Source organism: Pogoniulus pusillus, chromosome 4 (assembly GCF_015220805.1).
Source record: "Pogoniulus pusillus isolate bPogPus1 chromosome 4, bPogPus1.pri, whole genome shotgun sequence".
Lineage (NCBI taxonomy): Eukaryota > Metazoa > Chordata > Aves > Piciformes > Lybiidae > Pogoniulus > Pogoniulus pusillus.
In genome coordinates, this window is record NC_087267.1 from 10,991,785 (window position 1) to 11,005,769 (window position 13,985).

The 13,985-nt window shown below is 42.2% G+C and overlaps 1 long non-coding RNA gene across 3 annotated transcripts; it reads left to right on the forward strand.

Annotated features, from left to right (window-relative positions):
* Positions 1-10,022: 10,022 nt before the first annotated feature.
* Positions 10,023-13,985, forward strand: LOC135175087 (uncharacterized). 3 transcript variants are annotated; one of them, XR_010302225.1, is made up of 4 exons: positions 10,023-10,062; positions 11,586-11,907; positions 12,272-12,339; positions 13,648-13,985. It is a non-coding gene; the product is annotated as an uncharacterized LOC135175087 (long non-coding RNA). The 3 variants fall into 3 exon arrangements; XR_010302224.1 differs by lacking the exon at positions 10,023-10,062 and having other exon boundaries at positions 11,478-11,907; XR_010302226.1 differs by lacking the exon at positions 10,023-10,062 and having other exon boundaries at positions 11,478-11,760.

The following is a 13,985-nucleotide window of genomic DNA, read 5'->3' on the forward strand; positions in this document are numbered from 1 at the left end:
ATTACATCAGGTCCATCCCATCTAATTTTTGAATAGCTTTGAGAAAAAGCCAACATGGGTGTTGTCTTTAAATTAATCTTTATCTTCTCACAAGACAAACTGATAAACCATTCCCCTTATTGTTTGCAAATTCTCTCCTGAGTGGCAGACAGTCATTAGACTCAGACCCACCTATTAAATTGTTCTGCCAAAGTAAAAACCATAGAATCATAGAATCAGAGAGTCAATCAGGTTGGAAGAGACCTCCAAGATCATCCAGTCCAACCTAGCACCCAGCCCTAGCCAGTCAACTAGACCATGGCACTAAGTGCCTCATCCAGTCTTTTCTTGAAGGCCTCCAGGGACAGTGCCTCCACCACCTCCCTGGGCAGCCCATTCCAATGCCAATCACTCTCTCTGCCAACAACTTCCTCCTAACATCCAGCCTATACCTACCCCGGCACAACTTGAGACTGTGTCCTCTTGTTCTATTGGTGGTTGCCTGGGAGAAGAGGCCACCCCCCACCCTGGCTACAATGTCCCTTCAGGTAGTTGTAGACAGCAATAAGGTCACCCCTGAGCCTCCTCTTCTCCAGGCTAAACAACCCCAGGTCCCTCAGCCTCTCCTCATAGGGTTTGTGTTCCAGGCCCCTCACCAGCTTTGTTGCCCTTCTCTGGACATGTTCCAGCACCTCAACATCTCTCTTGAATTGAGGGGCCCAGAACTGGACACAGTACTCAAGGTGTGGTCTAACCAGTGCTGAGTACAGGGGCAGAATAACCTCCCTTGTCCTACTGGCCACACTGTTCCTGATGCAGGCCAGGATGCCATTGTCTCTCTTGGCCACCTGGGCACACTGCTGGCTCATCTTCAGCCTACTATCTATCAGTACCCTCAAGTTCCTCTCCTCCTGGCTGCTCTCCAGCCACTCAGTCCCCAGCCTGTAATGCTGCTTGGGATTGTTGTAGCCGAAGTGCAGAACCCTGCACTTGGCCCTGTTAAATGTCATCCTGTCGGTCTCTGCCCACCTATCCAGCCACTTAGTTGTTTTGAGATGTTGATTCTGATCTGCACCTGTCAGCAGGAGCAATCAGCTTTACTCTTTTCTATACTTCCTCAAGAACTGGAAGGATGTTGCTTCAGTAACCATTCTCAAGCCTCTTCTCCTTGCCCAACCCCAGAAAGTCCTGTACTCTGTTTTAGACATATTCAATGGTAAACCTTAAAGCTTTTTTAATATTAGTTCATTGCCACACTTGTATTGCTTAATTTCAGGGGGATTCTGTTTGTTAGTTCATCAATGGAAGTGTCCCTTCAGAATATGGGCAAGTTCATCAATACAGGAAGACGGAATGGGAATCTGTACAGAACCTGACACTTGCTTCTAAATCACAGATTCTATAGGAAATCAAATCTTTGTCCTTGAAGAAAGTGAGACAGATTATTTCACTCTGTTAAATCTTGGCAGGGGCAATTTGAATCAGTCATGTCAGAAGTACAGTCATCCTGTTGGAAGAACTCCAGAAGAGTGATTAGTGGTTGTTCAAGCAGGAAGTAATAAAAGCAATTCAGCCTCCTCCAGGGAAAGGTAATATCACAACAATGTGATGTTCCCGGGATAATGGAGCATTAGACCAGTGAGTGAGTTGATGTCATTGATAAAAGATAGACTGGAAACCATGATTACTCCAGTGAAATAAGTTTCACTCTCAGAGAAAGCGCATAAATCATACATACCTGAAAAAATAGACTGAATGCACATCAAAAAAGGTAAAATGGCTATGAAATACACCTGAGTAGTAGTTTAGTTATAAAGTGCAGACCTGTAGGTCCCATCCAGAACCAGTGAGTCATGGACAACAAATAACATACAACTTACAGTTTTGCCCAAATAACTGCAGAATGAAAAGCTGAATTCTGATCTGGAGCTGAGTTATGTTGTGCACTGATGTCTCTAAGAAGTGAGGTCCCATTGCCCTCTCCCACGCTGGGACTACAGCTATTAGTCACAATGATTTCATAATGTTGTACTTTGATCAATGCCTGCAGAGCATGAGTAAGTAAGCAGCCTAGCCTGCAGGTGGACATACCACTGGAAAAGGTATTCTGTCAAACAAATGCAGGACACATTTTCAAATTATCATTCCTAAAACAAAGAACAGTGAAAGCAAAAAGAAACTGAGCCAGTGGGACGCAAAAACAAATGCAAACTAAGAGTAAAAGCACTGATGGCAATTTGGCAACCTAAGGAGTACTGGAGGGACCAAGAAGGGATGATAATGAATAGGAACTGTTCTTCCAGGCACTGAATACAGCTACTGTGATTCAGATTTGGAAGCTGTATAAAAGTCTGAGAAGAACAGAGGGGGAAAAAAGGTTGAGAGTCTAGTTCTGGGCAGATCCTATACAACCCCAAGTCTCAGAGCTTGGTTCTATGATAACGTGGCTGACTGCTTAACTGGAATGTTTTCACAGCAATATATAAGTTAATTTATAAGAACCTTCTGATGAACCCTTTAGCATTGTTTATGAAGTGTCTGCGTTCAGCCCATGTCTCATGGGCAAACGTACTTCCCATGAGTGTGACTTCAAAGCATGCAGGCATCCTTCACTCTATGACTGATATTATTTTCCTTTACTTTGGAAATTAAATAAACCTGGACTCTGCAGTGGCAAAGGGTCCTTTAATTTCCTTACTAGTCCAAAATAGTACTCTGTAGCTGAAACTGTCCCAGACAAGGGAGAGAGACTGACTGAGACACAAGTCTGAACAAAAGTATCAAACAAAGGGTTAGATGACAAAAATGTCAGGCCAGAAGCTCAGGCTGACTCCAGCTACCTAGATAAACTGAGTAGCCAGAGGAAGAAAAGAGAGTTGAAATGTATGAGAAAGGTGGATGAGTCATAAAGGGGAAGGAGATCTTAAAGAGGGCTCAGACAAGAATTCATATAGGATAGAATATCAAGAAAAAATATGTTGGCTGCTGGGCTGAAAACAGAAGAGACATTGAGTTGGACAGCACAATTTTCTTCCACCAGAAATGCTGTAAAAGCTCTGTGCAGAGATGTTTCAAAAGAGAGGCTGTCTCAATCTTAGTGGAAGAAAGGAATGAGCTAGGCAGAGGGACTCTACACAACAGTCATCAATGGCTCATTTGGTAGGACTATAAAGGTAAGGGTTAAAGGACAAGCAACATGGAGGAGGCTGAGAACTGCTCTTTTGAAATGGAGAATTAAATACCAAAGTGGTGTCTACAACTTGGTATTTGTATTACATACATATACAATGCAAGTTCTTTATGGGTTTATATGATAGGACTAGCATTTAAAAATGTGTTAATCAATACATTTCTGAATTATTCACTGAAGAGTTTCTACATTTTGCAGGTATGAAGGCTGTAATGTAATTAAGTGGGTATACAAGCTGAGTAGATACCATGTTCAAACAGATATCATCTGTTACAGGGAAATGCAATTGAACTTGCCCCATATAATTAACAGCCAGTCATCAGCATGCTCAGCCCCTGCAGAGATGTGCTTTCATTAGCCTGAGCTGGCTATTGATAGCTTCCCCTACTTCCACCATCCCCTGGAGCACGAGGCAGCCTTTCACGCACGTCTGTATTTGGAACTGGTTGGTCATATGTGTGGGAGGAAGACTGCTAAGGGCCAGCCAGGATAAAGATTTTTAACAGCTGAACTAGAGAATCCAAAGCAATTATATAAAATGAATTCAACATGTGAATCTGGGGTGTTTTAGCATCATGAGAAAGCAACGATTTTTACTGCAATTATAGCAATATGCTTATGCTAGTTATTTTTCTCAACAGAATGTGAAACAACGTTTCAGGAATGCAGTTCTGTACCATCAGCAGTTTACAAATGCTGCACAAGTCCTGCAAGTTTAAAAGCCTTGGTGAAGTGATAAATAAAAAAAGGCTCAGCAACTTCCTACACAAAGATAGGAATTGGATCAGGCTTTTGGTTGAATGGCACCAGGAGCAACTGAAGGTTTGTAGCCAGAGAGATTCTCACAACTGAAGAAGCAGTTCCTTGTTTAATAATTTTAAGCTGCCCATTTACACTGGCTCATAGCCACAAGTTTGAAAGTAAATGAGTGCAGCTTTTGTGGGAAAGAAAAAGTAGCTCCAGTGACTGTGTGATTACTGGGTTTTGGCATCTATCTGGCAAACCATCAGATATTCCAGTCTAGCACATTAATGTTGTAAAAATGTGATGGTCTACCAATGCAATTATTTTTTCTGTTGCTATTGCATATCTTTCATATCACTGCAAAGAAAAAAACATCTAAACCCTTTAAAATATTCTCATTCAGAATTGTTATAAAATATGTCAATTCCTCAATTCTGTAAGAACGAGTACAACTTTATCACTCAAGCCTATAAACACCCTTGGTAATCTCAGTTTAAATGTCTTTCTCTTCAAGGATAAGGATAAGAGTTTCAGGATGAAAGATTCCCCAGAAAAAAAGATGTATGTTATTTTCAGATAGCGTGAGTGATCTACACTGGCACTGAACTGTGTCTTTATAGTCCTTATCAATTTTGACAGCCCTGGCCCAGTACTTATCCTGCAAGACTCAAAATGCTTCCAGCCAGCAAATAGAGAACATGTTTGACAGTGTTGCCAAGCTCTTGGCGGGCAGAAAATAGTAAAGACCCACAGGAAGGCCTGAAGAATGTAATACTTTTTTTTTTTGAGGCTTTCTGTATGCATTGGTTGCTAATCCTGAAAAGTAAAGTAGTCAAACCTGTGGTATTTAGTTTTCTATGTAACTAAGTCGGGAATTTGAGGTCAGTGGATTGACTTCATTTTCTCTCAAGTGTTTTCAGTGGCTTCTATGCCAGCGGCCTCTAGAGAGCTTTGCCTCTAGGACTTCTGGAGACAGAAGCAGAGCAGAAGGAAGGAATCTAACATCTGTGTGTGCACTGTTCTCAGCTTTGCTGGAGTTGATGAGAACAGTGATGATAGCTTGATTCTTCTAGACTTAATTTCTGTCATACCTTTTTCCTAGTGCACCATAGTAAATATCAAATGATGAGAAAATCTCAGTGAGCCTGCCTTCTCCATGCAGCAAGTCTTGCTCATCTCCCAGTACAGGGCTGTGAGCCCAGCCACTGATGAATAAGCCTCTTCTGCCATGTAGGTGCAAGACACTGCTGTGAAGGGAGACATTCACTGCTTCTCAGAAAGAACAGTAATTAAACCAGGTGAACTTGTATTTGGTAAGCTAAGATAATGTCCTCATGTCTTAAGAAGGATGTGTTTTGGACATAGTAGATTTGTATGAGATGAGTATTTCTTTAAGGAAGAGAGGACTTTTGGGAGCTTAAGGAAAGCAGAACTGCATATCTCTCTTGTCTAAAGTGAGCTGATAAAACACTCAAACTCCACAGTTATTTCACTTCCATACCTGTTTAATGCCTGTTAACAGTACTTGGCAGCCCTCTTGACAATCATTGTGCCAATGACAATGAGGGGTCTATGGGACATAAGGGATACCCAAGTAGTGCCTAAACATGTTCTTATGAAACATGGACACTCATGGATTCTAAGTGCCACCATGATAGGGGCAACCCAGACAGGAATAAGCACAATGCAAATGAATCATTGGCTTGGTTTACATTTCCTTATCCTTTCCTCTCTGATGGAAATACCTATGTATATATACAACTGAAATGTGCTGAGCTCTACCCAAGGTGGGAGGCAGAACAGGTGGAAAGCTTGTGGGTAAGAATTACAGGATGTGGGAAAGGAGATGAAATTGTTGTGGGCATCTACTATAGACCACCAAACTAGTAGGAAGATGCTGATGAGGCCTTCTACAGACAACTGGAGGTAGCCTCTAGAGCTAACTCCTTGGTACTCATGGGTGACTTCAATCACCCTGATGTTTGCTGGGAAGATCACAGAGCCAGGCACAGCCAGTTCAGGAAGCTCTTGCAGTATATTGATGATAATTTCTTGATGCAGGTAGTGGAGAAACCAACAAGAAGTACACTGGTGGACCTTGTATTGACTAATAAAGAGGGACTGGTTGAGGACAATAAGGTCAGGAACAGCCCTGGGGACAGTGATCATGACATAGTGGAGTTTAGTATTCTACAGGGTAGAATCAGACCAACAAGTAGAATTACAACCCTGGTCTTCTGCAGAGCTGACTTTGTGCTCTTCAGAGACATGCAGAAATACCATGGACTGAGGCTCTAGAGAGTAAAGAGACCCAAGAAAGTTGGTTAATTTTTAAAGACCACTTCCACCAAGCCCAAGCTAGGTGTGTTCCCCCAAGTAAAAAATCAGGTAGACATGCTAGGAGACCTGTATGGCTGAGCAAGCAGCTCCTGAAGGAAATCTCAAGGAAGAAAGAAACTTACAATTCATGAAAGAAGGGATTTGTCATTGGGAGAATTACAGACAAGTTGTCAGGGCATGTAGGAAGGCAACAAGGAAGTCCAAAGCCTTCTTGGAACTGAAACTGGCAAAGGAAGTAAAAGAGAACAAGAATGGCTTCTTTAAATAAATCAGTAGGAAAAGGAAGAACAGGGAAGGTGTGGGGCCACTGCTGAACAAAGAGGCAGCCCTGATAAATGAGGATGAGGAGAAGGCAGAGTTGCTGAATGCCTTCTTTGCTTCAGTCTTTACACCTTAGGCTGAATGGCCCTATGTACTCCAGACCCTAGATGAAGAAGAAGCCTGGAATGCTCCCCACTTGTCAGTGCAGATTGGGTTAGGGATCAATTACACAAATTGAACATTCACAAGTCCATGAGCCCTGATGAGATGCACCCAAGAGTGCTGAGAGAATTGCCTGATGTTATCACTCTGACACTCTCCATCATTTTTGCCAAATCATGGCAGACAGAAGAGGTGTCTGAGGACTGGAGGAGAGCCAATGTCACTCCAGTCTTCAGAAATGGCAAGGAAAAGGTTCCAGGGAACTATCGACCAGTCAGCCTCACTCCCATCCCTGGAAAAACGATGGGGCAGCTCCTTTTGGAGGGCATCTCAAGACACTTGGAAGTGAAGAAGGTTATCAGGAGTAGTCAGCATGGATTTAGCAAGGGGAAGTCATGCTTGACTAACCTGACAGCATCCTATGATGCCATAACTGAATGGGTAGATTCAGGGAGACCAGTAGATGTAGTTTTCCTTGTCCTTATTAAGGCCTTTGACACTGTCTCCCATGATACTCAGGGGCTCAGGAAGTGTGACATGCAAGAGGAGACAGTGAGGTGAATTAGGAACTGGTTACAAGATAGAGTTCAAAGAGTGGTGATCACTGGAGAGCTGTAACCAGTGGAGTCTCCCAGGGATCAGTGCTGGGTCCAGTCCTGTTCGACATCCTCATCAATGACACTGATGAGAGCACAGAGTGTCTGCTCAGCAAGTTTGCTGATGACACCAACTGGGAGGCTTAGCTGAAACAGCTAAAGGCTGTGCAGCAATCCAGCAAGACTTGGACAGACTGGAGAGCTGGGCACAGAGGAACCAAATGAGGTTCAAGAAGGACAAGTGCAGAGTCTTACACCTGGGGAGGAATAACAAACTGCACCAGCACAGGCTGGGAGGTGATCTGCTGGAGAGCAGCCCTGTGGAGAGGAGCCTGGGAGTGCTGGTGGATAACAAGTTAACCATGGCACAGCAATGTGCCCTTGTGGCCAAGAAGGCCAATGGGATCCTGGGGTGTATTAAGAAGAGTGTGTCCAGCAGATCAAGGGAGGTTCTCCTTCCCCTCTACTCTGCCCCAGTGAGACCTCATCTTGAATACTGCATTCAGTTTTGGACTCCTCAGTTTACGAGGGACAGAGACCTGCTGGAGAGGGTCCAGTGGAGAGCTACAAGGAAGATTAGGGGACTGGAGGGCATGGCTTATGAGGAGAGGCTGAGGGACCTGGGACTTTTTAGTCTGGAGAAGAGAAGACTGAGAGGGGATTTAATAAATGTTTATAAACATCTGAGGGCTGGGGCTCAGGAGACGAGGGACAGGCTCTTCTCACTTGCTCCCTGTTTTAGGATAAGGAGCAATGGGTGTAAGCTGCAGAGAGGTTCCACCTCAACACAAGGGAGAACTTCTTTACTGTAAGGGTCACAGAGCACTGGAACAGGCTCCCCAGAGAGGTTATGGAGTCTCCTTCTCTGGAGACTTTCAAGGTCCATCTGGATGTATTCCTCTGTGATCTGTGCTAGATTGTGTGCTCCTGCCCTGGCAAGGTGGTTGGACTCGATGATCTCCTTGGATTCCTTACAACCTCTAATATCCTGTGATCCTGCGATATAGGTATATGTATGGAGTATCAAGCATATTGTATTTCCTTCAGCTGCCAGTGGGTGAATGTGCCAATTGTTTTGAAACCCATTGTAGGAACCTGAGCTTTCCTCATTTTTGGATACCAAATAGTGTCAGTTCTGATTCTAAATCCTGGCATCTAAGCATGACAGCATTGAGTGCCACCGTATCCCAAGCCTTATGTTGAATACGGATCCACTTCTGTGTTTATTAAGTGGAGAGCTAAGACTCAGTCAGGCTGGTGTGATAAGGGAATACCTAGTTATACATCTAACTGGCATTTAGGGGTCAGTGACATGGTAAAGAAGCTCATTTATGTCATAAAGCCTACACAATTCAATATGCTCCAAGGGGAGATACTTGCTGAAGACTGCTGCCAAAAATACATGCTTTAAAAAAATTAGTAGCTTTAGGGGATAAAAATTGGACTTGAGCAGCAATAAGGATGATTAGCTCCTTAAATCTCTTCTGTGAATCCTATTAAATCCAACTTCCACAGCCTGAAGAGCTTCTGCCCTTTCCCTCTGCCAGCTCCCTAGATCAAGTGAATGTGTTGTGCTGGACAAAATACTGCTCTAATAGAAGACTTCTCTCATAGGAAAATCTGATACAGTTCTATGTGCAATCACCTTCCCTGACTTGTCTTTGAGCCAGTTTTCTCTTCCCTTTACTGACCTGCAGAGCTGTTAATGGGTATTTGCTGGCTATTGACCTTCCTACACAACTTTAAAAACAACCAAAGACAATGTTTAGAACAACTTGATTTCCAGATACTTACTTGGTTTTGTCTCTTTGTGCAGAGGCAAAGAAAACTAGAGCCTAAGATTACTCTCTTTTTGGACTGCAAAATATTGCAGTATTGTACAATGATGAAGATGGTGAGAGACAGGGCCTGTTGCTGAGAATACCTGTTCTCCTTCCTAAAAACTGTGAATTCACTGTGACCTCATCATCCTTTCTATGTTTAGCTCGTCTATTTGGACTCAAGAGAGCTTGGAGTCTGGACTGTCTCCAAGATGGCACCCTGCACACTCAGCTTGTCCTTGTACGCAACCTGAAAACAGGGATGAAGTTTCTCCCCATCCTTGAAAAAGCAAGACCACACAGTGTGTATTAACCCTCTGACTTCTCATCACTCTGCACCTGCACAGACTGCCCACATTAGTTTTGGTAAAAAGAACAGACACATACAAATAGAGTTTAGGGCCCAGATTCTAAGGGGCACTAAAGTGCTTAGCAATGCACATAAACAGTTGTATATGGCCCAGGCTACATCAAAGAGGTCATAGAGAGCTGGAACAGGAAGATGGTGAATAGCACCTGGATAGGGGCCTTGTGAACTTGAAAAATCAATCATCTTGTTAAAAAAAAGGACAGACACTTCAGAAAATAAAACTTAAAAAAAAAAAATCTCTTTCATGTTGGACACTTTTGCTGGGACAGAATCAGAGGGCAGCCACTGGGATGCAGGCCATTAGTAGTTTTGGCTCAGCCAGGACTGATGACTTGGGTTGGCTCACAGGTGTATTCCATGCAATCTGCACCACACTATAAATGAGGAAGACTGTTGAGGAGAGCCTTTTGTTACAGCCCTTGTTTAGGTTCAGCTTTACTCTGCCTTTCTCTCCTGCTGCTGAGGACTGCCTTCCTGGGTATCATGACTGCTGTAATCTTGCTGGGATGAGTATATCTTTATATATCTTGTATTGAGAGTGATGGTCTCTTCTTACAGGTAGTGATAGAATAAGAGGAAATGACCTCAAGCCATGACTGGGTAGGTTTAGACTGGATATTATGAAAACTTTTTTTCACTGAGTGGTTAGGCATTGGAATGGGCTGCTCAGGGAAGTGACTGGGTCACCAGCCCTGGATGTGTTTAAAAGTTGTTTGGATGTGGGGCCTGGGGATATGGTTTAGGATACTCTACCCCTTGTAGAGTAGGGATATTGATTTGATTTGGTAATACTGAGGGTATTTTTCAACCTGAATGCTTCTGTGATTTTGTATTAATTTGGCTATCTTATTAAATCTGTTTTCATTTTGACCTGTGGGTCTTCTCCCCTTTCCCTGTTTTTACTTCTCTGCAGAGGAAGGGTTGTTGGGTCATAGAGAAACTGGTAGAATTTAGCCCCAGATACATACTAAATGTAAATAGGCACACATTTTGGGGAAAAAAAAATCCTTTTTAATGTAATCTGTTTGAATTGGACGTGGCACTTGGTGCCATGGTCTAGCCTTGAGCTCTGTGGTAAAGGGTTGGACTTGATCTGTGAGGTCTCTTCCAATCCTAATAATACTGTGATACTGTGATTTGAAGCATTTCTCACAAATAAACAGTCCTGAAAACCAGAAAGCTTGTCTAATTGCTCCCTTAAGCACATGGTCACAGTTCATTATTGAGTTTAATACTAATTGTGACCTTTTTTTCATTTTTTAATCAACCACTTTCCCAAGCCCAGTTCTAAATATCACACCCTGTGTGACTACCAGCCCAACTTGCATTAGCCTGTTATTTCAATTGCATGCTAACTAAGGGTTCAGAAGAGTTCAAAGAAATTAAAGGCCAGGAGAGGGTGGTCTTCTCTGCTAGTGCTCCGAATCTGTGTCCTCACAGTGGCGCTGTGATTTCATCACTGCATCTGACTTTTTAAACACACCCACAAGTATGTGGAGTCATGGGAAATTGACAGTGTGTTTTTGGGAGATAAGGAAATGGGGCATTTGTATTTGCCTCATGATATGCTGCATGGATAATCCATTTCTTATGGAATTGGTCACTTTCCTTTTAAGACGTTGAAATAATTACTGAATGGCAGATGTGACAAAAAAATGTAATCAGGATGATTTTGACCCCATTTTTAATCTTGTGCTAGCTTATATTTAATGTACACTTACAATCAGAAGGTTTTATCCTGTCGTGACAGAATGAGTGCATACTGTATCTCCAAATCTCATAACTGCAATAAGTGATCTGATGAATAAATACTCTGTATTTAAAGGTTATGCCTTTTTAATTCTTCCTGTCTGACCTATTATCTGTGAATATCTCATATGTTATTACTGCAAAACAAAGGCTACATTATATTAATTAGTTCAGAGTACATCTGGTTTAATATTTAAGAGGTCTAAACCTCACTTGTATTTTCAGAACATATTAGAAGGCATCACTTGTATTTTCATATAGAAAACTTGGTGAAAATTTTCACAAACTTGGCACAGCTTCCCTACCAAAAGAAGCATGGAAGGATTTGGGAAGATGGTCTCCTTTGTGGGTAAAACCAACAGTGAGTTTCTCAGGTTTGAATGGGCACAGATGCTGATACATAAGCCAATGCAAGACTTCAAGTGATGTGTCTGAAGACAATTCATTACAACTGCACGTCACAAGACATCCTGCCTACACTTGAAGGTCTCCTGCCAGGACAAGAAGTTCTGGAGATACAAAGATCATACAGAGGAGCAAAGAGAGAAGGTCAGATATTGTCTGCGTCCTTTCCCAGCACTCTGTGAAGCCTGGAATAATCAGAAGCCTCGGTGGCTGAAAAAGAACAGAATTCCCTGAAAGAATTTGGGTACTGTCTGAAGCTGTAGCTAGCCCTGCGAGTCAGGAGATAATTTTGTGAGTAAATACTTAAAGCCTCTTGTAAGTCACCGTTGCCTTCTGCCATAAGCAGAAAAGAGCTACTTGAGTCCAACTAGTGAGCAAGCGGTATATTGACTGCAAGAGCTATATGGGCCACAAGAATCTTCTCTTCCTGTTCAATTAATGTTTTTGCAAGATATTTCTAGATCCAGTTATTATCTGTATAAAGTTTCTATGACTTTGTGAAGAACCAATTATTATTAAAATTAGTGGTCAGGGGTGGTGAGAGTTCTGAATATCAAAATTAATATTGTTTACTAATTTTGGAAAAATATAATCTCATATTAATTAATTTCCAAAATATAATCTCACATTAATTAATTTCCCCTTCAATACAAAGGTCTCAAGCAGTTGTATCCACCTGATGCTGTTTCCCTGACCCAGACACTCTCAATCTTTCCAGCAGCTGTAAGTTGTAGTTCTCCAATGTCTTACTTTGCCCTGTCAGGTCCAGTACTCCCTTGCCAACATAGGTGCTCTGCATGCTGCTCATTCAACTCACTTATTTAGGAGCAAGAGAAGCAAATATGTATGTGAGAATAGCATACAAGACCAGAAGCTCTGAGTTCAAAGCTGTACAAGTAAATTAAACATCCTCAGGGCACTGGCACTCATCTATCTGTACTCTTAAGTGATAGTACCGTTTAGGCCTGGGCCAGCAATCACTCCAAGAAACAGTTCACTGGCACCATTTGAAAACTAGCATAGCCAGGAATCTTTCCCAGCAGGCAATGAGGTCTGCCTGTTGTAAGAAGAAAGATAATATAATGATGCTGTGGTCAATGCCAAGCCAGCTGGTGTCTGTACCAGAGATCAGGCATTCTTATTTTTGTTGCCTGAACATACTTTGAGAATGCATTACAGTTATTGTATAAAAAAAGCAGTATTAACTCACTTGGGTAGTCAATTTGCCTGAGTTTGAGCCCAAATTACAGAACAATCAGTACAAAAACTACCTCTCTAACAAATAACAAGTCCTTGTCCAAAGGATAAAATCCTGTGGTTTCCTAAAGAGAAACTGCAGCATTTTAGGAATTCACTAAAGATTGTGTTCTGTGTATTTGGGCATGGAAAACAGCAAGTCAGATGCCTGTGAAAAAAAATAGTTTAGAAAATGTACAGGCCAGGTGAACAAAATTTCATAATGCAATGTAGAAGATGACATAAGTAATCACTCTATTAGCAACACCTGCAAAAGGATCCTTTGCCTAAGGAACAGTAACAGTGTAGTGATTAACTTCTCTTAATTCTACTAGCAGAGCAGTAGAGAGCTCATCAGCTTTAGCAATGTTTAACCTGTTTTGCAGTGTGTCTGTTCTCTCCAGCAGTCTGCTGGCTACTGATTTCTGTTAAAGCCTTGAAAATTTTCCAGTAGTTTTTCCTTTCTCTTGGTCAAGCAGGAAACATTGCATTCCTTTCCCAGTATCTCTCTTAAAGGTCAGCTCACCAAGTGTGGCCTTTGGAAAGATGCAGAAACAGCATGTGGGCTGCCACATAAGGTGTGCACAGCTGGGGTTTAGAAGCTGCAAGTTGCAAATTGGTATAGAGCTCAAAAAAGAGTGCTGCCAGATTGCTAGCTTGTTAGAGTTCTTTAAATATTTTTTATTACCTAGTGATAGCTTTGACTTTTTCCTTTCTTTATATGTGGCATTAAAATTCTCATCTGCCATGCAGTCATTATTGGCTATTCCATCTTCTATGCTTTACTTATGTCAGGTTGGTACATGGAAGGAGCCTTTCTGGTGTACAGCTGCAGCATTTTCCAGAGATTACTGAACCTGTTGGAAAGTACCATTTAACAGCAGGATGGTATCACCGTTGATGTTGGAAACCTATCTTCATGCATTTAAAAGCCATTACTGCAGTTGGACTTCTCACAACAGCTGATTTTCATATTCTACTTGAAAACAAAAACTGGATGAGAAAATAGCATGTGATTTTGCTTATCAGCTATAGCCTTGATCTGTGGCTGCTTTCGGGCCAGTTCAATGGTGCGTTATAGTTTTCCTACCACCATTACTCCTGCCAAAGCCCAGATCAGGAGCAGCCTGGCC